General features: G+C 34.5%; 1 protein-coding gene across 12 annotated transcripts in view; it reads left to right on the forward strand.

Annotated features, from left to right (window-relative positions):
* LOC106877962 (uncharacterized) overlaps nucleotides 1-27,500 on the forward strand; it is a 547,541-nt gene that overhangs the window by 224,727 nt on the left and 295,314 nt on the right. The gene's annotated exons all lie outside the window — the stretch shown is intronic.

Here is a 27,500-nt window from a genome sequence, read left to right on the forward strand (position 1 = left end):
TATCACGTATTTAGCCCCACTGAAATATAATGACGAAACAAATAATTAAAAACGTTTGAATTGTGCTTCTGTGAAATGTAGTGCATTCATCGAATTCTTCAGTTCATTTGATAATTATGATAATGATGGCTTTTTGTTCGTTTTGATCAGACTTATGACCAAAGTTATTCCTGCTACAGTATACCTATCTTTATACCAGACTGCATGCTTATGAGAACATTGCTAAATATAGTCTTCTCCTTTAATAAGTTTACGTGGGATTTGAGGAAGATTTGGTTCTTAATTGTAGCACATCGAACGACATTGTGTAAGGCCTCTTATTCTGGTCAATCGAAGCTATGACCAAAGACATTCCAACCACAGCTTACTCGCCTTTATTTCCAACATTTTATTTAGAACACCATTAGACAATGTGTCTTTCCAGTTTATATTGATTGTGTGGAGTTTGTGGAAAATTTGGCTGTTATGTGTAGAACATCAAGTGACAATGTGTAAGGTCTCTCTTTGGCTCAGATCATTTTGGTGGCATTTTGACAAGCATTGAACAACTAAATAATTTTTTTGTTCAATGATGAACGATGAAAATATATCTATAATTACCTCTATTAATACTTCCAATATATTGGTAAAAATTAATCCCCCTATAATGACTCGACCAACAGTTTATTTGCGGAGTTACACACAAACCACTCGCAAAATATTTAACTCAATAAGAAACAAAGTTACCAGCAAGCAAATGCTATATCACTCAGTTAAAAACAATATATAACTACAATGGAATGAGATTTCAAGATATTTTTCATGCACGAGTTTCATATAGATAAGTAGCATATATATTATATCATGCAGAGATTTAAAAAAAAAAACTCACTGAATTAAAATTATATCTGTAATAGAAATTCATATGAAGAAACCTAGGGGAAGCAATTCTAGAATACAAATCAATCATTTGTTTTACTATAATTCTTATCCTTTCAATCAGCGTAAGCTCTCGTAAACGTGTAAAAGAGAATATGTTGTTGCTGAAACGTGTTTGGCATTGCCACTGTGCTTACCATAGATCAATCTCACTTGCCACTCTCTACTTTTATTCAATATTTTATCAGTTTAGATTTCAGTGTCGTTGACTTTGCCGTTCTTGAAAATAATTATCATTAATGCGAATAATTATTTTGGCAATTATTTTATGTTATTTCCCATTGTATATATTATACACATATATGTGCGTTTGTGAACACCATCCAGAAGAATATAGTTTCTCATGGATCTGAAGCACTTAACGTTTTTCTCACCACATGTCCATTGAAATACATTGTCTTTGTTTTAGAACAATTTATTTTGAAAAGGAAGAACAATTTACTTACATATTATTTTACTTAAGCTTGATTTTGGAAAATAAAAAAACACGAAATTTTGATGGAGATTTTTAATTTAGAACACCTTAAAAGAGGAAGTTTGTATCATTGAACCAGCGGCTGTTTCAATTGGTAAACGCTTAGTTTGCTTCTTCGCGCACATTTTATTGTCCTGAAATGTTTTGAAAGTGTATACACTAGAGATATTTTCCTTTTAAACCGCGCGGCTGCGTTTATTATCATATTTGTGTAACTATGTTTGTATGTATGTATGTATGTATCTATCTATCTATCTATCTACTGATATATATATATATATATATATATATATATATATATAGACGGTTTAGATATAGATTCAAGGCTTGAATATGGTACTTATGCGAAGGCACCCGAATATCGCATCCCAAAAGGATGGGTGATTAAAATCAAACAATAAGCAACACGGATTTCAAAAGTGATTGCAGTACGCACGTTTCATGCTACTTCAATTTATTTAAGTAATGTGAGCATTACCTTAAATGCAATATGAAGAGATTGCTCTTCATATTGCATTTAAGGTAATGCTCACATTACTTAAATAAATTGAAGTAGCATGAAACGTGCGTACTGCAATCACTTTTGAAATCCGTGTTGCTTATTGTTTTGATATATATATATATATATATATATATATATATATATATATAATATATATATATATATATATATATATATATATATATATATATATATATATATGTATGTATATATATATATATATATATATATATATATATATATATATATATATATATATATATATATATATGTATATATATATATATATATATATATATATATATATATATATACATATATATGTATGTATGTATATACATATATGTATCCTTATGTAAATATATTTATATATATACATAGACATACACACACACACACACACACACACACACACACACACATATATATATATATATATATATATATATATATATATATATATATGTGTGTGTGTGTGTGTGTGTGTGTATGTATGTATGTATGCATGCATAAGAAGAAAAAAATGATTAAAAATCCAGGCAGATATCAATAAATTACTCACATTTAAACGAATTTGTTAACTATATCAAACTATCAGACACCAATAAATGCAAGTACAATAAAGAGTCAAGGTAATTCCTCATATATGACATATAAATTCAAATATTGTTTAGAAGAATTTCAAGAAAATCAGAATATTAGATTGTTTCAGCTTTAAAGCTGCGGTCATACTCGAGACAATTAAACTTGTTGTCAATACCAAAATATGAAACTGCCTTCGTCACTGAATAGGATTACCTTCTTATAAAAATAATTCTGTAACACTGGCTTTTAAATCAATGACTTGCCTATATGTCTCCAGTGTCCTCACATTATATATATATATATATATATATATATATATATATATATATATATATATATATATATATATATATATATATATATATATATATATATATATATAAACATATACACGCTCCTAAATGCACATATCCGTATGGATGTATACATGTATATTTTATCTAGTATACCATGGATTTAAAATATCCACCACCAAACTCAATACATAATCAGCTTCTTTGTCAACTGCGCAGATCGAATTCAATAATGTTTTGGTTCGAGTTTTCATTACTCTTTATTTCATTCTTCGATTTAAATGTGCGATGCAAGAGTCGTTTACTACAAGTCGTTGAAAATGAATTTTCAGAACCTCATTAGGTTTCTCCTAGCAGCCAGTTGGTTATTGATTGCGGTTCCTTTTCAGCTGCTCATTGAGTGAGGCGTGGTTGCAATCTGTACACCTGTTCACGAAGACAGTTCCAGAACAAGTGATCCGAGAAATTGAGACCAGGGATTCTAAGTGACAAAAGATCAGTCCATTTCTTCCCTACCATATTTCTAGAGAGAGTGCACTAAGCATTCGCTGCACATTGATACTCTTACGTTGAGTCCTACCAACTTAATGTAAAATAGTGGTGGAGAATATTTTTTCTGCTTTATGTCTGATACTACAGCATTATTTTTCAGGAACTCTTAGTGAGTATTCTTCGTAATATTTTTTGTTAAAGTAGTAGTGACCAAACATGATGTGTTGTGAAGACTACCTAAACCGTAGCATGTGCCTCATAACCCATACTCGACAATTAAACTTGTTGCCAATGCCAAAACATGAGAAGTGCCTTCCTTACGGAATAGGACTACCTTCCTATAAAAATAATCCTGTAACACTGCATTTTGAATCAATGACTTGTACACAAGTCACAAGTATTTCACATTTATCATCGTCATATAATTTTTTAACCGATAGCAAGTAAATTCACATTCCACTTGATTTTAGACATTTTTGATAGAGCTGTTGGAGATAGTAGACATCCATGAAGCCTTCCTTTCAAATCTGTGGACTTCTGTTTAAAATGAAATGATTATAGAAGTTAGCTCTGCTTCACTGTGACTGTTTATATCTTTCCAGACCTAAGTAGATCTTCAACGGGCCCTGTAGATTTCTGTCATTGGAAAGCTTCACAAAAGGTTACATGCGAAGAAAGTATTTGTCTGTTTGTGATCTTTCGCTTTGGAACAGAACTCAATGCATAGAATTTTCTTGATCTAGAAAAACAATCTCTCGTTTCTACACTATGTTGTTACAGGTGATGAAAATGGGAACAACATCAAAAAAAAAAAATCATTGGTTTTCAGTGAAAGAGAAAGTGGCGCCTACTCCAAACCCCATCCTTCTTCCACTAAACTCTTTCCTATGTATCTCGTGGAACATGAAAAATGTTGTATATCGTTGGATACTGAACACAGTAAAACTGTTACTGCAGTCGTTTATTGCCAGTAACGTCATCATGTTTATGGAGAATTACCTTTAAAGCAGCCAATTACCTTTAAAGCATACGGAAAATGGAGTTGCGCACCTATATGACAGTGCAAAAGGTCAAAATAAATTCGCAACAAAATAGCAAAGACACTATTAGAAATTTATAAACACGAAATAGTAAAATAAAAAAAATAATTTTAATTGTCATTTCAATGGTAAACTCTTCTCAACCACACTGAGTACAAAGATGCATACATACATACATACATACATAGTAACACACTGCCTAAATGCTAATCTTGAGAAATTAGGCTTCTCAACACCAGAAAGGAGAAAGCTACTTCGAAGACTACAGATGCAATCCATCACCGGAAGAATAAAAATCTGTAAAATTTTCAATGAGTTTATCATTTAAATATATATGAGTATGTCTCGATATGCAACTATATACATGAGAATACACACATGAAACAAAACATACAAATCTGCTGTAGATCGTGTGTAAATGGCTGTAGATCGTGAACATCAACATCTGACTCTGGTTGTTCTTGTTATTCGATGCGCTTAAAAAACACCGGTTGAGAGTTCCTTGAACTGTCTTCTTTTCCCCAAGGATTACATTATAAGGAGCAAAAGCTTCGTGACATGCCTCCATAATCTTGGAAAAGCGTTGAGCATTTGGATCCATATCTTCGGACATAGAAAATCCTTTTTCAATATATGCAAATGCTTGTTGCATTTTCTTAATGGTAAAGTGTTGTGGCTCAGGTTCGACTTCCTCTTCTTTATTTTGCTGCTCGTGAAGCTCTATCAAATCCTCGTTCGTCAGGAGCTGTTTGTCTTTTTCAAATAAATCTCTGAAATCTTCCTCCTCCAAACCCATTTCCAGTTTTTTTTTCTTGTAGTCACCAACGTTTTGTTGATGGCAACATTATCAAACCACTTAAAATCATTCGCAAATTGCAGGCATAGCTTCTTCCATACACCATTCATAGCTGTGCTCTGTACATCATTCCATACCGCTGCTATGTTCTGTACAGCCTTGTAGATATCGTACCTCTTCCAATGTCAAAAAGATCAGTTGCAGCTATTGCTTGCCGCAGCGTTCGCTTCTCGTAGTAACACTTCATCATCATCATCCAGTGTTTTAAATTCAGGTTTTGTCCCCGTTAACGGGGTGGCCAGATCTACCTCAATGACATTGCAACCGCCCTCACACCATCTCGCCATCTTGTCCGGTTTTGGGCGTACCCCTTTTTCAAACCAATTCTCCCAATCTCCTCTCCACCGTTTCCTTGGTCCACCTCGCTTTCGCGCTCCATTTACCTCAAATGCAATCACTCTCCTCAGAACACGCTCTTCATCCCTCCTCAGCACATGCCCATGCCATCTCACTCGATTCACCCTTGCCAACCATTCTACCAATTCTTCCAACCACAGCATTCCCATCAAATCCTCAGTCCTCGTCTTATCAAACAGCTTCACCCCACACATTTCTCTCATCATTGCTCTCCCAGTCCCTCTCAAAATTACCATCTCTCTCTCCCTCAGACACTATGTCTCACTCCCATACCACATTGCAGCTTTCACACAAATCTTATAGATCCTTCCTTTCATCTTTAATGAGAACCTTTTCCCATATAACAACACTCCACAGTCCCTGAACTTCACCCAGCAAGTCATGAAGATATCAATCATTTCCTGATCAATTGGCTGCAGAAGAGACGTGATGTTCGGATGGAGGTATACGACGGTAACGTTGGGGTCAAAATCTACGATGTTTTACGAATGGCCAGGAACATTATCCAAGATACAGGAATCTCCTTTTCCTTACAGTACTTCTCTACTGCTGTAATAAAATGATTGAAATATCAATCTTCAAAACAACAACAGTAACCCATGCTTTTGAATTAGCCATCTATATAACAGAGAGAGATGTCTTGGGTATGTTCTTCAGGGCGCAGAGTCAATGGCTTTAAATTAAAATCTCCTGCACAATTACCGCTCAACATAATGACCACACGTTCTTTTGAGATCTTGTAGCCTGGAATAGTTTTCTCCTTGGAAATGAATGAACAGTCTGTTAATTTTTTCCAGTACAATCCAGTTTCTTTTACGTTGAAAGTCTCTTCGGGAAGAAACTCGTGTTCTTCGATGATTTCCTTTAACGCATTAAGAAATTCCACTGCTGCTTGTTCGTCAGCTGATGTACTTTCACTTTGCTTTTTAATGGAGTGATAACCTCTTCGCTCCTTAAATCTCATGAATCATCCTTGACTTACCTTGAACTCTACATCTTTCTCATCTGGATATTTTTTCTTCGGGTCATCTTGAATGTTTTCTTGACTAATATTAGCACGCTAACGATTCAACCTAAGAATCCAAACAGAAAGAAGACTTTCCATGTCTTCAAAGATTTTGCCTATTTTCTTATTGATGACAGTGTTCTTCATCAGTGGGGCTTCAGATTCGATATGTGCTAAAATCCTGTCATTATGTTCAATCGTCGATACAGTTGTGCTACTCATTCCAAAAGCTCGTGTAATTGCTACGACTTTCACCTTTTTCATGGCGTTTTATCATAGCTAGTTTATCTTCCAGCGTTATAGCATGACGCTAAGCACTTTTTCCGTGAGTTTTCTTAGGAGACATGGGGACAAAAAAAAAAAATTTACAAATGAATGAGAATGAGAAAGTAGCCGATAAACAGACGTAAAAATCGGTCGCGAACTGAGTATTTTTAAGTCGAAAAGAATGGTTAAAGAAAATGTGAAAAAAAAAAAGCGGCAACAAAACAACCATGCTTTCAGTCAAGTTTGCGTAGCAATTTTTGTTCCTGTCTATTTCACGCGAGAATTGTTTTTTCAGCCACCAAAACCATCGACGTAGAGGAACTGCTCAGTCAGCAGGAAATTGAAATCACGCGGACTCGACAAAACATCTGTCGACGATATATTTATAAGATAAATAAATACACACGCACACTTACATACATACGTATATACATACATACATACATACATACATAAATACATACATACATACATACATACATACATACATACATACATATGTATATGTATGCATGCATAGATGTGGGTATGTATGTATACATGCATATATAAAAGACATGACTATGCATGTGTATATGTATATATAATGCTAAAACAGTTTTGTCGTTAAAAATGGCGGTTATTTATATTTAAATTATTTAAATTTTCTTTATGATTATATAATTTACATTTCCCTTCATTTACTTTAAGATTCCAATGTTACATCTCGGCCTTATTTCTATCATTAATGAAATAGACCTTAGGTAGTAGACTTTAATTTGTGTTTAGAAAAGATAATATGCAATAAATTTTTATTTCGTTATGTGTGTATGTGTGTGTGTGTGTGTGTGTGTGTGTGTGTGTGTGTTTATGTGGTTTTGTATGCATATATATATATATGTATATATATATATATATATATATATATATATATATATATATATATATATATACATGTTTACATATATATATACGTATATTTGTGCATATAGAGAGAGAGATAGAAAGAGAGGTAGATAGATAGATATACATAAACACACATACATACACACAAAGACACACACACATGTATATATACATAAATATATATATATACATATATATACATACATGTATATACATATATATATATATATATATATATATATATATATATATATATATATATATATATATATATATATATATATATATATACATATATACCTACACACACACACACACACATATATATATATATATATATATATATATATATATATATATATATAAGCAATGTTAATTCTCTAAATGAAGTATTAACAGTAACTGCACGATAAAGTGTAGTATATTGCCACTTAAGTGTGGCTGACCCCTAGGGGTGGATGTTACTGTTACTTTTAGCCCCAGGAGGACATCTCTTCTGGAAGAGATGTCCTCCTGGGGCTAAAAGTAACAGTAACATCCACCCCTAGGGGTCAGCCACACTTAAGTGGCAATATACTACACTTTATATATATATATATATATATATACATAATTAAGGGATCAGCAAATATTTGCTGATCCCTTAATTATGTTTATAAATATATATGAGCTTTTAAATAAGTTCTCCACCAATAATGGTGCTTACATACCGATGGGCTTGGTAAAAATTATTAATTATTAATTGTTGATTTATTACTGAATTAATAAATTGATAATCCTTTACCCTTTTAATTTGTAATATATATATATGTGTGTGTGCGTGCGTGTGTGTGTGTGTGTGTGTGTGTGTGTGTGTATGTATATATATAATCATAAATATATAGGGCTTAGCATGAGATGCTTCACCAACATACTGAAAATTTAGAAATAGCAGTCAAAGAACTACTGATTCCAAACTACAAATTTTTCTCTAACAGATGGCGATATTTATGGCACACACAAAACACAAACAGAAGAGAAAAGCAAAAACAAACCTGCCTTTAGTTAACCATCATCAGCATGGTGTTCGATAAATTTGAAAGTGTCTATATACTCATGGGAATTTGACCATGCGACATCAAAAACACATGAGAAAGGCACTCACAAAATTTATCGGCTAGTAAGTTCAAACACTTCACTCCAAGAATCTATTCCATGTGCGCCACAAATAGTCCCGCATAAAAAGTCCCGTATAAAAGGGTTACAGTTTAACCATCCAATAAGAGACATCAATATAAATATACAGATATAGGGCAGGGAATTGCCAATTAGTAATAAAATTAATAATTAACAATTTTGCCAAGTAGTTCAGTATGAAAAAAACCTTTATCGGTAAGACCATTTATAATCATAAATATATAGGGCTTAGCATGAGATGCTTCACCAACATACTGAAAATTTAGAAATAGCAGTCAAAGAACTACTGATATATATATATATATATATATATATATCAACAGGTATATTACTAATATAAAAAAAATATGCATACTATTCTTAAGAGTGATAATTCTTTTTTGTATTGTAATTTAAGTATTAAATAGAGATTCACAAACACATACGTTGTACTTATCTTAGAGATTATTTCAAATGCATTAACACAATACGGCGGTTCACCTCTTTATATATAATTATTACTCAATATTCATTTTTGTTACATATACATGCATTGGCATGCCAAGTGAAATCGTCAATATGCACAAATAGTAAAAATAATTATGCGCAGAATGTAGTCGCAGTTTATTTAGCACTTTTACCATTGCCAGACATTTTTTTGTCATATAAGACAGATTGTTAATGTATAGGGAATTAGTTCATCTAGAAACCCCCATTATTTTACTAATGTTTATTTTATCAAGTCTGGATGCATTATGGGTAAATTGGTGGGCATCAGTCTTTCAGCTTCAAAAAATGAGTGAGAAAATATAATGTTGTTTTTACACTCTATTTGGAAATCTAATGTTTCTGTAGTCTCCACAGCCAATGAGAGATATATTACACAAGCCAGTACAGAAGCCAATACATGGTCTCTTGAAATTGTAAAACTAAGAGCTGAAACTCTATTAATTACACTCAATCGTCTTTGAGCACGATGGACACATTTGTTAATGTCATTAGTACACAAAAACCCAGGGTGGGCAAGGCCGGAATGTCTTTGATCCCAGATCGATTTGATCACAGTTGAGTGGAGATATACGCGGCAAAAATACCACTCGTCATAGTCATATCTGATCAGGGTTGACCTGAGGCTAAAGAACATTCTTCTAGACAGTCACAACTGTTGTGGTCAATTGTTTCTTTCTGTTGATTGCATAGTCTCCCAATCTTTTATTAAGTTAGCATTGTCAATGATTCTATTGCAATATTTTATTTCTTCTCGGCTTCTGTTTCCGTAGACAAAATAAATGAGGCACCTTCTCATTAGTGTTATTTTCTCGTACATGACCAAATACCAATATATATCTAGCTTGGTAAAATAAGACAACATTGAAATAATAAACATTTTCTTAGATTACACAACGCATTTGTGTCTCATTTGAACTCTCGATCCAAGAGCAAGCCGCTCGCAATGCAAATCTTACTCACGTGACTATTCTGTTTCTAGGTACATTTCAGTGTGGATAGTCATTTCTTACATAGGCACAGTGCACCTTTCATTTTATAGAAGCTCATATGCCGAAAGGCAAAGCAGTCCGTAATAGACTTTCAAATTAAAAGCCATATGAAAAACAATATACGAAAATGTTTAATACTAACTGTATCGATTCACCCGTCTGTTAAAGGCCTACAAATACCAAAAATTCTATATTTCTGATTGATTAATATTTTAACTTTAATTTCTCAAGTAATCTAATGATGTCACTAATTCTACCATTTCGTTGTATTCTAACAGCTACATATCAAAATTGCCACGAGTAATAGGCACAGAATTTATACATTTGCATATTACTGGCTAGGGATTATATATTTGAATAACGTTTCGATAGTTTGTGGCCGTAAGCAGGAGCATTTCTGCAGGTATAGCTCGAAACAAGATTTGCTGTGAGAGGTTATTATGGCTGACATACACTTTGAGGAAATAAATTATTAAGTTCTTCAGTAAGTCGTATCAATGACGAACAAAGATCTTTGTACGAAAGAAAAAGACGAACCCTAAGATGCTTGTTATAATTTAGAAAAAGAAACTTATGAGTTTATTAAAGGTAAATGTTTTTTTAATTTCTATTTTAATTACAAGTCAAGGGAAATTTATTTGTCTTTTACTTGCAAATGCTCTCAAGTATAAATCCCGACTATAACAGCGGTAAGAAAATATTTGATAGTAGAATCATGGATATACAAATCATAATGGATGGAATGGCCACTGTAATAACAGCTTTGATCATAGACCTGTTTGATTAGCTCTAACTTAGGGTTAAACAACAACATCAAATTAAATATTTGTATTTTTTTCTTTTATGTTTCTGGTGCTATAAAAACATAGACAAAAATCTTACCGATTCAAAATTCCCCTCAAGATGCCAGCCAACATTCACTTCCATATGCTAGTCAAAATTCACCTACGGATGCTATTCATAGACGCTATTTACGCTCTTCAGAAGAGACATGAACATTTAAATATTATTCACATTATTGAATAATAACAGAAAGTGAAACCGCAGACGTTATTTCAATTAAACACAAACAGCCAAATGTCCATATGTGATGTTAAGAAAGACGTGACAAGTCGAATTGCACCTCCAGATACTAAATGACGTGCCTTTAGATATTTCTCTATGGCAACCGCTTCAGATCAACTCATTGTCTATAATATAACTCAATATAAATACACTTGAAAGGAATGAGTTTTTAGAATGAGATTCGCCAAATTCCAGAAGCATCTAGCATTTTTATCTTCTTATTTCAAGCACGTCTTTTGTTGCAATTCTTTTGTTTTCGTTCGTATTTTTGTTCTTATGTTTTAGTTTCTCTTATGTTTTCTTTCTTTCATCGTCATCATTATAATAATAATAATGATAATTATTATTATTATTATTACGTTTACAACAATGTTAAGCGTGATTCTCCTACGCCATGGAGTACACCTGAGTATTCCTATGCTCTATGCAGCATTGTCTTTTTGCAGGTTTGGGATGGGATTTGTATGTTGCATTTACATTGCTTTCATCTAAAGGTTTTTGTTGTTTCTGATGCATCGTCTATTTGTTGTAAATGAGAATGTGCCATATGAGTCGGTGTTATTTTTTGTTATATTGTGAGTGTGTTTTGCGTGAGCTTTGTGGTGTGTTAGTGACAGTTAATGACTGAGTTTCACATATGTTGTATGAAAGAGGGGTGCACAGTGATTGCTAGAGTACTAGGGTATTAGTTGCGTCAGCTGTATCAATGTTTTAGTGTTGGGTAGTGATCACGTAGAATTTATCCTGTATGGGTTGTGTTATATTATTGGGCAGCAACTGTGTAGAACTCGTATAATTCAGCCCAGACATTGGGCCATTGTTGGCTTCCGCTTTCACTTTGTCTGAAGCAAATCTTGCTTGATATTGTCTATAGAGTGACTTTTCTCTCACTTTCGTTCTGTAATACATTTAGGGAATGATTTTCTATTTTACTTTATTATTTTTCTCTTGTCAGATTTTCTATTGTTTTACACTTTTTCACATCCAGTTCGTGCTTTATAGTCTGTTTAAATGTAGCGAAACATTTTTTTCTTCATATTCAGTCATTATCGAAATCTAGTTAACTTTACATAGAATTTACAAGAATTTTTTACATAGAATTTACAAGAATTTTTCTTGACCCGTATTTGATATCTTGTAATAGATACACTATTTGTTGATATCTGTTCTTTGTGAAGAGGTTAATATATCCTATCTATATTGGCTCTTTTATGGTGATTTCAGAGCTCAACGAGGCGTTTTCTACCTTTTATTTCACTACAGTTTCATTTCATTCATTGAAGCTGTAGATTGAGTATGACAATAAAAAATGTATTTACACCTATCGCTCTGAATATAATATTTCTAGCATTGAGCTTTGTTTCGGATATTTGACTAACTCATTTTAGTAATCTTTTCTAATGCTACCCTTCATTTCTATACGTTATATCTTATCAGATTCATCTACTCTTACGTATTTGTCTTGGTAGTGTTATTCTAATTCTCTAGTGTCAGTGTCTTGATCTAATTTTATGTTCACAGTTTATAATATATTAGTTTGCTCCTTCGGGGAGTAAGTCTGATACATTTCAATAGTCTCGTGCTTATTTTGATATCCGACTGAATTCATGGAAAGTTTTAGTAGATTATCAAGCTGGGCGTTGTCTGGTGAAAGCAGTTTTAAATCATCCATATAGACGAGATGGTTTATAATTTGTTCACGGTGTTTATAACCATTGGTCATTCCATTCACCAAATCTGTTTGGCATAAGCGTAGAGAGGAGAAGAGGTTTCTGGATAATGACATTTTTATGAACCGAAAACCGTTTTATTATATATTGGCTTTCAGAAGTAGTAACTTGCAGTGAAATAACTGTTGTCCATTTTGACATGCCATAGCTGATATACTGCCATAGCATTAGAGCTGTTTTATTTATAAGTTGTGCCTCTAATACATAACACTGTGCTATGCAATTAAATGTTTTTCAATAAGAAACCATACCACGGTAAGGTTTGTATTTTTATTCATGCTATTTTCAATAATCACCGAATTCACAAGTAGCTTGTCTTAACAGACATACGTCCCCCTATTGATATTTACTTCTGTTCCTACTGAAATCTATCGTTAGATTCCAGATGAGCAACTAGCCCTTTATAGTCTATAGGCATAAAGGCTTTGCTTGTCACTGGTAAACAAGCTATTGGCTCTCAGTCGGTACAGAGAGGGCTCAGTTGTTCTTTAGGAGAATCAATATTGTTTTCTTGTCTAATTGTCAATGGAGGAATAATAAGCGAACAGGATATCCTTAGACACTACCTTCTTTGGAACTTCATGTACTGGTTCTCAAAACTTCTTTCTGGGTGTTGAAAATGAATGCCTCCATGCATCATTTTCGATTATTGTGGGTGATGTTGTTGTTAACTTTTAATTTGCATGTTTGTTGCAATCACTTGCCGAGACACACGCTGCGCCCTAGGGCAGGTGAAGAATGAAATGTTACAGTATGACTGTTATTATTATTGAGTGAGAGAGCAGTGAATGCCAACAAACTGACACTGGGGTGAAATATACGAAGCCCAGTATACCCATCGTGACTACCCGTCTGATAAGGGTACACCAGGCATATGCATCACAACCATATGTGAGCGACATGGTGATCTCATAAGAAGATAAACAACACATGACCTTGCAGGTGGGGTCCAGTTAGAATTTTCTTCAGGTCGAGTAGTCCATCCTCTCAAAAGGTCCCTGAATAAGGTTTGTTTAAGGATGATAAACTAAATAAAAATGTTTCCAAAAGTGAATAGTCCAAACGCCCAAGAATTCTTCTCAACACATAGCTATGATGCTCCCTCACAACTTCTGCTCGTGATCAGAGACGCATATATCGTCAGCCACTAAGGGACAAGCCCAACTGGTTAAGATCAGGCAACTGAGGAGCAAATCCGTGGTACTGAGCAGAATGCTTGCTGTAGCCCATCTTTTATACCATATTATTATTATTATTATTATTATTATTATTATTATTATTATTATTATTATTATTATTATTATTATTATTTTATGTTTGACTTTTGTTTTGCATTTGTACAAGTTGGATCCAAGTCTCACCCAGTGACCTCAAGAGACAACAAGTTAGAAGTTCATGTAGGTGTTATGCCTAGGGTACCATATATTTGGATTTGTACAGTTTTGTTCAAGTGAATGTTTAAGAAACCATAAGAAAATTATGTGTTTGCTTTAAAATTTGAGATCACATAGACAGTATTTTACGTAGGATATGGGCAGTTCCCATGAGCACTATCTTTTGAACTTCAGCTATTTGGGGGTTTCCTGGAATCTGATCTAGGTAGTAATCAGCCCGTTTCGTTGTCATTCCCAGGGCACCTATGACAATAGGTATTGTTTTCGTCTTCAGATTCCACATTTTGCTAATTTCTATTTCAAGATCTTTATATTTGCTCAGTTTTTGGTAGGTCTTGACAGATACGTTTATATCGATTGGGACAGTCATATCAATGAGGAGGCATGATTTTTGTCTGAAGTCTTTCAGTATGATGTCTGGCATATTTGCCTCTATCTTTCTGTCAGTTTGAATGGTGAAGTTCCAGAGGAGTGCAATGTGATCATTTTCAAGTACTGGGGGTCGTTTGTGTTCCCACCAGTTTTTATCATTGGGCAAGTCCAGGTTTTTGCATATTACCCAGTGAATATATTGTGCAGCTCTATCATGCTTGTTGAGATACTCTGTAGGCGCAAGCAGACTGCACATGGAGACAACATGATCGATGGTCTCATTTTGTTGTTGGCATATACGACATAATGGGGAGCTGCCGTTCTTTAATATGTTGGACTGGTAGTTCTTTGTAGGTAGGCATTGATCTTGGGCTGCTATGATAAACCCCTCTGTTTCTGATTTCAAGCCAGAGGCCATTAACCATTGGTGGGTAAGGGCTTTGTCAATATCTGCATTATTCGCTCTCTTTGGGTATTTGCCATTGAGAGGTTTTCCATGCCATTTTTCAGTCATAATAGCTAAGGCAGCAATTTTAGCACGGGTTTTCAAGCGCTTAGCTTTTTCTGCAGGTGTTTCTAGTTCGTCTAATTCTTGAATTTGTTGCAATTGGAATTCACTTCGATATTACTTTGCCTGTTTTGTTACTGAGTAAGATGCTTTCTTGCTTTCATATTTTAAGACAAGTTTTAGCATCCAGTCCTCAGAGTTTTTCAGATAGGTGTCTAGGCCAATTGTGGCTACCTTCATTGATAATGCCAGCTGTAAAAGTCCTCGGCCTCCTTCTTTTTTTGGCAGATAAAGACGTTCTATATCTGCCTTAGGGTGGTGCATTCTATGCATTGTCAACAGTTTTCGTATTTTTCTGTCAACATTACATATTTCAGTAATTGACCAGTTAACGATGTTGAAACTGTAAGTCACGACTGGTATGGCTAGAGCATTGATCGCTTCGATCCTGTTTCTCGCGTTCAGCTCTGTCTTCAGTATTGCTCTCACCCTGCGATAACATTCTCTTCTGATCCTTTCCCTCATCACTGAGTGCTTGATATTGTCCCCTTCAATTACCCCTAGGTATTTGTAGCTCTCCGCTGGTTCTAACTCTTTTATGACATTTTGCTGGTCAAGGTTCACATTAGATGTATTTGTCATTTTTCCTTTGATAAAGGTAGCTTTTGCACATTTATCAAGGCCAAATTGCATCCTGATGTCATCACTGAATTGTTTAACAATCGCTAGTAGGCCTTTGAGTTGTTGGTCATTTTTTGCAAAGAGCTTTAAATCATCCATGTAAATGAGATGATTTATTATTATTATTATTATTATTATTATTATTATTATTATTATTATTATTATTATTATTATTATGTAAGAGACCAGTGCATGTATCAAAGTGACATTAGGGTGAAATATATGAAGCCCAGTATACCCATCATGACTACTCGTCTTATAAGGGTACAGTAGGCACGTGTATCACAATCATATGTGCGCGACATGATGATCTCATATGAAAATAAACAGCGCATGACCTTGCAGGTGAGGCCCAGTTGGAATTTTCTTCAAGACGGGTAGCCAATCCCGCTCAAAAGGTTGTTTAAGGATTTTTAATGAAACACACATGTTTACAGATTAAAATTATCCAAATCCCAAAGAATTTTTCTCGACACATGTCTTTGATGCTCCCTCACTATTTGTTCTCGCGATCAGAGATGAACGTATTGACAGTTCCTAAGGGACATGTTCCACTGGTTAAGGTCAAACAACTGACAAGCAGATCTGTGGTATTGAGCAGAATATTTGTTGTAACCATCTTTTATACCAAGAAAAAACAATGTACATGAAGAAACTTCCAATCAGTTAAGAATAGAAGCCATGAGAGTGACTGTCTGGTACTGCATCAGGGCAATTATTATTGTTGTTGTTGTTTTTATTGCCTTCGCAGAACTTCTAACGCTGGAGATGTATTACAGTGTCAGCGGTTCACTGCCAGTTAACTAAGGTAACACCTCTTATTTTTCGAGCACCTTCCGGAGTATTCGAGCGGTTCCAAGCAGTGCTGTTTTCTGCAAGTGCTCCACCCTTATTGCAACCCCTATTTGTTCCACGTACTTCTGGGGTGGCAACAGCACTGCAGAAAAAGAACAGCACTGTTTGGAACCGCTCAAATACTCTGTATTATTATGTTGTCTTAGGTTTTATGTTCGTACTACTTTTTTGCTCTGTCAAGTCCATACTTGTTGCAAAGTGTCCAATGGACAATCGTTGCTATGTTGTCATGACTTTTCTTATATTCTTCCTGGGCTAGTGGCGTACTGGTAATATGGTAATATGCCATACGGTTTCACCATTTTGTCCACAAATTCTGCACTAATCATTTTCTGATGTTATTTTAGGTTCTAGATCTTATTATATTTTTTTCTCATAAAATGCATTTTAATCAGTAATTAAACTTCTTTCACACTTGTGTTTCTGCCATTCTCGTGTTAATCGCCGGGGAGAAATACGATCCCATGTCGGAGATCAGCTATTTGTTTATGTTCAAATAGAACTACTAAAATTTCCATACGTGATGCAGAGAGAGTAAAATCCCTTTGTTCTGTCATCCAGGGTAGTTATTCAAGTCCTTAATTTTTATGAATGAAGACAGTTTAAAGTTTAGAGTTTATTGTGTTGGAAAACGTAATGACCAATATTCACAAGGTAGAAAACATTCAAAAAAGTTACAGATCAAATGAAGATTAATTGAATATATATAGATGTGTATGTGTGTGTGTGTGTCTGTGTGTGTGTGTGTGTCTGTGTGCATGTGTGTGTATGTGTAGATCTCTGTGTTTGTGTGTCTATGGAGGTAGGTATGTACATGTATATATATATATATATATATGTGTGTGTGTGTGTGTGTGTGCGTGTGTGTGTGTGTGTGTGTGTGTGTATGCATACGTGATGCATAGAGACTAAATCCCTTTGTTCTGTCATCCAGTGTAGCTATTCAAGTCCTTAATTTTTATGAATGAAGACAGTTTAAAGTTTAGAGTTTATTGTGTTGGAAAATGTAATGACCAATATTCACAAGGTAGTCAACATTCAAAAAAGTTACAGACTAAATGAAGATTAATTGAATATATACATATAGATGTGTGTGTGTGTATGTGTGTGTGCATCCATCTATGGGTTTGTATGTGTGTGTATGTAGGTATGTATCTACGTATATAAGTATATATATATGTATGCATGCAGATGTACACACAACTCACAAATACAAACATCTGCATGTATACGTTACATATACACCAACATATACGTCGGCATAATATATATATACATATATACATACATACATGCATACATATATATACCTTACATAATTAGATACATATAAGCATAAACAGACGAAAGCTAAAACAGAGCGTATAAATAAAATAAGACAAAAGGACAAAGAAAATATTCGGAGTAAAGAAATGGGGAATGATGACAAATAGATGTGTGTGTGTGTGTGTGTGTGTGTGTGTGTGTGTGTGTGTGTGTGTGTGTGTGTGTGTGTGTGTGTGTGTGTGTGTGTGTGTGTGTGTGTGTGTGTGTGCGTGCGTGTGTGTGTGCGTGTGTGTGTGTGTATTCGTGTGTTTGTGGTCATATGGAGGGGGAAAGAAGTTGGGGAGAAATATGAATGACAGTTAAAATATATGGAGTTGGTCCGGGAGATAAAAGGAATGACGCTAGACGACAAAAATTGAGCAACGAAGAATGAATGAGAAATATGAACATAGAGAACATAGTATATATATATATATATATATATATATATATATATATAGGATCGATGGGCCACGATTTCGCGGTCTGTATTCGTACTGAAAATCGAGATCGAGCACCCCTTAGTTTTTGTTAATGCTTGTCTCCAGGAGAAGGTCACTCTGATATAAAATCATATATGCAGGGAAGGGCATCGAACATTTTGCAGAACTTCTGCTTGCGATTGAGATTGTGGTGCTCTCATATTCCTGAGCTTGCGACCCATAATGGCACTACACATCTTCCTCTGGCTCAGTAGTTTGAAGAAGCTTCGTAAGTTAATGTGTAAGCCATACTAGAGTACAAATTTTAGGCTGTGCGATCGTTGGCAAGGCAACTTTCCGATGCCGTGTCGAGTAGGAGGGCGCGGCGGTGAGCATGGGAAGTCGTGGGTGCGAACCCGGCTGAATTCAACAACGTGTCGTTTTGCATATGCAATGGACATTGATGGTTTCACCGATGACGAGTTCAACTAAATTTAAGGATCAATACCACGTAGGTATAAAATGATAATTGCATTTGAAGATATCCAGTACTTATTTGAAGTTTGCCTTCAGAAACTGCCTCAGCATCACCCCATTCCAACGCTTGAAAAAATATATACATACATACACACGCACACACAAATATATACCTATATATATATGTGTGTGTGTGTGTGTGTGTGTGTGTGTGTATAACCAGTTCAAACATACCTGAGGTATATTCGATCCCTTAAATAATCCATCCACTTTATTTTATCACCTATATATTCATATACTCACACAAGCGCACACACAGACGCACACACACGCAGACATACAAACACACAAACACACACATACACGCACACATATACACACATATGCACATACATACATACATTACATTACATTACATTACATTACATTACATTACATCAGGGAAGCCAGCTGTCCTGCTGATATGAATATCTCTCTGAAAATCAAGTAGTCGAAGACTAGTTCAGGTGAAGCAGATAAGCTAAAGAGCGAAACGCTTGTGACCCTGAGATACCTGCTGACGATACAGAAGGGTTTCCAACATTGTAATGGATTTTAAACAGCTTGCAAGACTTCTGAGTAGTTCCTGCATGCTGTGTGTGGGCAAAAACATCTCCGGTGTTAATTTTACCTGTATGGAAACATTTTCAAATAGATTTCTGTCTTTAGTTAGTTTGAACTAAATATGGTCCTTCTTATTGTATGACCGAATACCAGCCTTGATAGAATTGCCACTATTCCAGGTGAAACCATCCCGTCCATTCCTTTATTTAGACATGCTCTATCTATAACTACATTATCCACGATGTTCTTGACTTACTTAAAGAAAATGGTGCGTAATGAGGGAGATTTGGCGGCTATTTCTAGTAGGTCGAACAACTACAAAGATGCTTCTTTGCTCAGTAAAGTGAAATATTTGATAGATTCGGTGGCTCTTTGAATCATTTCAGTAATGTCAGCCATATTGTTCTGAAAATATTTATTCTGTTCACAGTGATTGAGTTCTCAGCATAATATTGTTTCTTTCTGTTTCCTTGATGTTCAGTGTGCTTCTCTCTCCGCACACTATCTTTCGGTAATTTTCATTGTTGCATCATATATTCTACTATTATTCCTGAATTTGATGTTTCTCAACAGATGAGTGCATTTGGGCTTGGATGTTTCTCTTCTTTTTCTCTCTCTCTCTCTCACCCTCTTTCTCATTATCTCACTCCCCCCTCTCTCTCTCACTATAAAATAGTCTTGTTATCCAGTTATCCCTTTGTAAATTATCCCGTAAATGTTTTAGATCATATAAATGTAATTATTTAATTTATTCAACTGGCGAGAAAGTGTTACTCCCTTAAAATATATAGAGAATTTAAGGTTACTCTGAGCACATTTCTATGGGCCTCCTAGTTCAACAATTCAGAGTCCCAGAGGATTTATACATTGTCTTTACTTCATACACATTAGAAATATTAACACATTTGTTTTTCTTGAATTCTTTTTCTCTCAGTAGATATATTTGCTTTTTAGTTAATTCATTGATACAGATACATTTTGTTCGATCTTGTATGAAATTATTTCTTCCTTTACACGGTGATGCTGATGAAGTGAGATTCACCATTTAGATAGAGGCCAGTATCTATTAGATTTGCTACACAGATATCATGATATTCGTTTCTCTCCGTTGCAATAATATACTATGGGATTTATAATTGGCTATTATTTTCTTTCTCCATAGTGAATTGCATGGAGTTACATATAAAGTTCATGTGATCCAGTAGAGGTTGAATGTACTGGTAGCGTTTCAGCATAACGAAAGAGATACTCACGTATACAAGCTAAACAGCTGTGTTTACTACTACATATTTAATCTATAGCTATTTCTTCTTCAGAGTTTTTGTTGCTTCGCTCCAGGCCAGCCCTAGATCAGGAAGCTTACAATCAAAGACATTCCAAATGTGCCCATCCTGTTTTTTTTATTCAGATATAGTTTATCAAGGAGTATACTAGCCAATGTTTCCTTCCTCTCGTGTGACAGTAAGATAAATTAGAAGGTGAGACAGCTATTTTTAGCAGATTTTGTGATCTTCCCATTCACTCGATATATTTTTGCAGTTTTATAAGTTTTTTTATCCTTCATCTCTAATCTTTTACTTGTTTCAATCATTAGACTGCGGTCATGCCGGGGCACCGCCTTCAAGCATTTTAGTTGAACGAATTTTAAGTCTAGTACTTATTCTATCGGTCTCTTTCATATATATATATATATGTATATATATATATATATATATATATATATATATATATATATATATATACGTACGTACATACGTACACACACCCACTGATAGATAGATAGATAGATAGAGAGATAGATAGATAGACAGACAGACAGACAGACAGACAGACAGACAGACAGACAGGCAGACAGACAGACTGATAGACAGACAGACAGACAGATAGATAGATAGATAGATAGATAGATAGATAGATAGATAGATCACAAGAGAGAATCCCTCGATCCTTTTTCTTCCCCACTCTTTAAGGGTTCTTGATTTATTGGCTTAAACGTTCTTTCAATATGATAAAAATAGAGTTTAATTCTAGCGGAAAAAAATCTACTTTGAATTTGCCTTTTCTAAAAGTAAACAAACACAATCACACATCCATACAAACAGATGTCTTTTCTATATTCTAGATTTAAATACTCTTAATAGTCGCAATTTACATTTTGCTATTAATTATATTAAATTTAGATTTGTATTTACTAAAGATAAACAAACAGAACACATTCAACCATTCTTCTAAAAAGCACGGCCTAAGTTTCCTTAAGTTTGGGTGCCTATATTTAACATTTTTCCTCTTATCGAATCCATTTCATTCTCTACTAAAATTTATTCACATTTTCCTATATCTTCATTGTATATTGCTAAGTCAATAGAAATGCCTGACTCTTCTTCAGTGGCGGATCTACAATATTGGGGCCCTGAAGCTTAAAATGTTATGGGGGGCCCCTATACAATCAGCAGCAGTAGGATAACATCCAACAAAGAATTTTCTTTCCCTTGCAAGGAACTCCAGCCTTGAGGCCCTTTGTCGATGTGGTTGTTCCATGGCAGATTGTAACAAATTTCTTTACGAATTTAAGCACTACATTTCAGATTGTGATTCTCAAAGTCACTGGTATGAATAAATATTTTCCGGACTGTGCCTTATACTTTTAGAGTTACGAGGGTCGAAAATAAGAGAAGTAGTATATACATGCATGATGCATCATAGAATAAAGACATAAAGCATAACAAATACCACAGTTGATATAATCTAATATTAATCTTACATTTAAAATACATATAAAAATAACAAAATACTCTTTTTTCCGTTTTTTTTTTATAGCAACGTATTCCCTTACAGTTTTGTCATGTGACAGCTTCCGTGCAATGTTATTTTTCTAGAGACAATATACATAAGGAATTTAAGCGCTCTTCAGTCATGGTAGACCGAAATTTACTCTTTATAAAGGAAAGCTTTGAGAAATTCTTTTCTGCTTCACAGCACGTGGTAGGCATTGACAAGTACAGCTTACGTGCAGTAGTAATATTAGGGAACACTCAAATTCCGCCGAGGTTGACTTTACCCTTCCTCCTTTTGGGGTCGATAAGTTAAGTACCAGTTGCGTACTGGAGTCGATCTAATCGACTGCCCTTCTCCCCCAAAATTTTGGACCTTGTGCTTAAAGTAGAAGAGAATATTAGGGAACACGTCAATAAATTGTTGCTCATAAATAAGCTGAAGAACTTCTGTGCATTGCATTTTTGAGGGTGCGTTTTCTTCTGTGTTCCGCGATTTCCTAAAGTGTAAACACTCTTTGAACTGATAACACTCATTTAGTAATTTGTGGTCAATATCGTCTTTGTAATAAGATATAATAAGTTTGATACTGTCCTCATCAAATTCTGAATTGTTCATCAGTTCTAACAGAAACTTGAACCTTTTCGCAATCTGCTCATATGGGTCAATCCTCTTTCTTAATTGAATTATCAAGCAGTTTGTTTTAGAACTTCTATCCTAAATTTTTCAACCCCTTTCAAAGAAGCTCTATCATTTGTTCAATCTGCAAATTTCTTCGTAACAATATGTTTGGAAACATCAGAATAATTTGAGGTGATATATTCACATAAACCTTTTGCTACTGATTCATAGTGTGCAATCCTGTCGGCTGGATTTTCTTGTAGTTCTTTAACAAATGAAAGCAAAGATGCTTGCAGAAAGTAACCTTCAAATACATCAAAACCAAGGATTTGGAGTTTCTTACTTGTCTTGTTATTTCTAGCATGTGGAGAGACCTTCTTAGGCATAACTTCATTCGCTGGTTGAAAATCACCTGACAAAAACTCTGCGGTCGATACATTCGACTAAAACTTATTCAAGGCGGTGCCCCAGCATCACCGCAGTCTAATGATTTAACAAGTACACAGGAAAAACAAAAAAAAAAAACACACAAAAAAACGAAATATAACACTGAGATGGTTTTGATTTGACTTTAAAAAAGAATTCCGGGTTCCATACAGTCGTCTAAAAAGACTACAAGGTGGTGCCCCAACATAGTCGCAGTCTAATAACTGCAACGAGTAAAAAGGAAAGAAGAATTCTGGGGTCGATATGTTCAACTAAAAAATGTTCAAGGCAGTGCCCCAGTATGGCCACCGACAAATGGCTGAAACAAATAAAAGGGGAAAAAACGAAAAATAACCGAAAAATATAACCGAGTGAGTTTTGTCCACTTTCAAACTTTAACTATAGGGGTTTTGTCTGAGGAAGTTTTGTCCTAGGTAGGGTTTGTCCTACACTCGTGTGGAGGACTTGCTCTGTTATCCAGTTAAGATTGGAGATGTTTGTTTTTTTAGAAACATTCGATTTGTAATGTGCTATTTGGTTTTTGGATAAATTTTAATTTTGTTCTATAAGTTTCTTATTTTGAGAAATATTTAATTTGTAACGTGTTCTTTATAGCATTAAATGCATATTGACTGCTTAAAACTATAAAATACATGTTTACGTTGTTTTTGTTTTTTTTGTCATTGAGGTGGTTGCGAGGTGTGCTAAAAATAACAGGTAAATAGGCCTTAAATCGTGCACCCCTACAATTTATTCATTTATTTTTTATTATTTATTCATTTTGCATAATCGTATGAAGTCCCATGTGTAGAAAACAAATTCACAAAGATTATCTGGAAATTCAAAAATATATATATAATGTTAGGACGTTCTTACAGCCCTGGACGCAGGTAAAGCACATGGAACGCACCCTTTGGGTTTTGTGGGGAAGTGATACCGAACCTGCAAAAAAATCGACATTTCAAAATCTTAATTCCCCCAAACTCCCCACAACAATTCCCCCCCCCCTCCCACTTTTTTTAAAATGAAATCCCACGTTTTAAGCTATGGAGATTCCGATTCTGACAAAAAAATTTCAAAAATCTCAAATTCAAAATTTCCTCATTTTACACATTTTCCGGAATTTTTTTTTTTTTTTTTTTTTTTTTTTTTTTTGCGAAATGCGTAAAAAAATACGGAGATTATGATTCTGAAAAAAAAATTGTTTGAAAAATTTCAGTTCCCCCCATCCCCAAGCAGGCTATTTACATGTTAGAAATAACAGCCAAATCTCACAAAACTGTGATAACATAATGCAAGAAATGTGTAATCAATCTACCACCTTTCTGCAGAGATTTCTTTCAGAGTAATTTCCCGCAGTAATATGAAATTAGAGCGTGTTTTTTTTTGTTTTTTGTTTTTTTTTCTAAATTTCAGAAATATATGAGTTTTGTCGAGAAGTGTGTTCGGGGAAGCCGTGCTGGTGGAGTTTAGGGGGAATAAGCTTCCGCAATGTATAGAATTTCTCAAAGTTTTTCGTCGCAGTAAGTCCATAAATTTCTCGATACATTGACTCATCGACGCGGAATTTTGAGTCTAAGGCAATCATTTGACCATGATTCCAACGGTCAAACTACGAACAAAAGGAAAACAGTACTGCTTGGAATCGCTCGAATACTCCGGATGGTGCTCGAAAAATTAGGAGTGTTACATTAGTTCACTGATAGTGAACAGCTGACACTGTAGTACATCTCCAGCGTTAGAAGCTGTGCAAGGACAATAAATGATAATAATAATTATAATAATGATAATAATAATAATGATAATAATAATAATGATAATAATAATATGGAAGCTATGCCAACATTATGGAATAACAACAGAAAAAAGATGGTATAAACACACGCCAGAAAAGGCCACAGAAAACGAGAAAGCAACCATACTCTGGGATATGCCAATACACACAGATAGAGAAATTAAGGCAAATAGACCAGATATAGTTGTCAAAGATCATGAAGAAAAAAAATGCTTTCTAATTGATGTATCAATACCAGCAGATGACAACGTTTCTCTAAAAGAAATGGAAAAACTTTCAAAATACAAAGACCTGGAAATAGAGATAACTCGAATGTGGAATCTAAAAACAGAAACAATTCCTATCATAGTAGGTGCCTTAGGTATAATAAAAAAATATTCAGACAAATACATAACAAAAATAGCAGGACTTACAAATATATATAACATACAGAAAATTGCACTACTGGGTACTGCACACATCCTACGCAAAACACTTTCAATACAGTAAACATAAGAGCACCACAGCAAACCACAGCACATACCCAAGGCGCACAGAGCTGCGCTCGGTAGTGAAGTGAAAGCACGTTATAAAAATAAAACTACTGAATAATAATAATAATAATAATAATAATAATAATAATAATAATAATAATAATAATAATAATAATAATAATAATAATAATAATAATAATAATAATAACAATAATTACTCAGTACCACAGATTTGCTTGTCTGTTGTTTGACCTTAACCAGTTGAGCATGTCCTTTGGTGGCTAACGATATGTGCATCTCTGATCATGGGCAGAAGTAGTTGGAGAGCATCATAGTCATGTGTTGAGAGGAATTCTTTTTGGTTTGGATAATTCACATCTGGAACCATGGGTGTTTCGTTCAACATCCTTAAACAACTCTTATTCAGGGATCTTTTGAGGGGGATGGGCTTCTCGTCCTGAAGAGGGCCCCACATGTAAGGGCATGCGCTGTTAATCTTGTTATAAGATCACCATGTCGCGCACGTAGGGTTGTGATGCATGTGTCTGGTGTACCCTTATCAGACGGGTAGTCATGATGTGTATACTGGGCTTCGAATATTTTACGCCAGTATCAATTTGATGACATGCACTGCTCTATCACTCAATGATAACAATAATAATAATAATAATAATAATAATAATAATAATAATAATAATAATAATAACAATAATAAAATGGTACCGTTGACTGCAGGTATTAAGCCCGCTATACATGCAAGACTCCAGAAGCTCCAAGACCTGAGATAAATTGATAATCATAATAATAAATTGGAAACTTCCAGTAAATGTTAAATAATATCAAGTATATTTATTGTCGCTGTCTGTTGCTAAGGCAACAGAGTGAGAGTCGTTTTCTCTCTCTCCCTCACTCTATATATGTCTATATATATACATACATACATATATATATATATATATATATATATATATTTCTGTCTCTGTTTCTCTTTCACTGTCCGTCTGTCTTTCAATCCTTGTCTTTCTCTGTCTTTTCCTTTGTCATTATAAGTTCTCTGCACAATGAGAGCTGGAGAAAAAGGCTAAACATCATGAACAAGCGTGGTCGACGCCGATATAACCATCAACTTCTTTATCCTCGTCGCTATCATCATCACTACAACTTCCACCGTCATCATTTTCATCGTCGTCTTCGTTGGCGGCGACGGCGGCGGCATCATCATCATCATCATCATCATCATCATCATCATTATTATTATCATCATTATCATCATCGTCATCGTCATTGTCAACATCATCATTATCAGCATCATCATCAATATCATCGCTGTCGTCGTACTCGTAGTCGTTTCAACCTAGTTTTCAATTCCAGCACACTCACATTGGAATTTGCTGTTTCGCTTTCTTTTACTCTCTGTCTGTATGTATGTCTGTCTCTTTCTCTTTCTCTTTCGCTCTCTCTCCCTCTCCCCCCCTCTCTCTCTCTCTCTCTCTGTCCACACACACTCACATGTATATAGTATGCGCGTGTGTGTTCCCTATACATGCCTGTGTGTATGTATACACACACACACACACACACATGCATATATATGTATGGATGCATGCATATATGTTTGTATATGTATATATACAGGGTGCGATGAGTAAATTGTCGCCATTTTTATATTTT

Source organism: Octopus bimaculoides, chromosome 5 (genome assembly GCF_046866305.1).
Source record: "Octopus bimaculoides isolate indiv1 chromosome 5, ASM4686630v1, whole genome shotgun sequence".
Lineage (NCBI taxonomy): Eukaryota > Metazoa > Mollusca > Cephalopoda > Octopoda > Octopodidae > Octopus > Octopus bimaculoides.